This window comes from Phaethon lepturus, unplaced genomic scaffold (genome assembly GCF_000687285.1).
Source record: "Phaethon lepturus isolate BGI_N335 unplaced genomic scaffold, ASM68728v1 scaffold50593, whole genome shotgun sequence".
Lineage (NCBI taxonomy): Eukaryota > Metazoa > Chordata > Aves > Phaethontiformes > Phaethontidae > Phaethon > Phaethon lepturus.
In genome coordinates this window covers 392-773 of record NW_010530746.1, presented here as the reverse complement: position 1 = coordinate 773, position 382 = coordinate 392, and the positions used below count along the sequence as shown (strand labels likewise).

Below are 382 nucleotides of genomic sequence, written 5' to 3'. Positions count from 1 at the left end.
AACGCTGCCCGCCCGCTCCCCCCCGCAGTTCGGGCACAGGACGGCTGCAGCTCTAGGTGCCGACCCCGCTGCTGCTGGGCCTCTTCTCGGTGAAGAAGCTTTTGAGCAGCATCACTTGCCCAACGCTGACCACAAAGAGGATGAGGGTTTCTCCAACCGACCAGTATGAGACCCGGCCGTTGAGGTCTTCGGCTCTGCTCCGGTCCTGCGCTTCCCGCAGGCGGTAGTGAGTCTGGGAGTCGATCACCGTGTTCAGAGCCTCGTGGATGGTGACGCAGGCCGACTCCATCTGGGGAGACAAGCGCGCTCCGTTGCTCCCGACATCGCACAGCCTGGGCCTGGGGCTCGTGGCCGAGGGAGCGGAGGCCTGTGCTGGGGCAAC

At 65.4% G+C, this 382-nt stretch overlaps 1 pseudogene; it reads right to left on the bottom strand.

The window, feature by feature from the left end:
• Positions 1-52: 52 nt before the first annotated feature.
• LOC104618690 lies at positions 53-372 on the bottom strand (annotated as a pseudogene).
• Between the last annotated feature and the right edge of the window lie 10 nt (positions 373-382).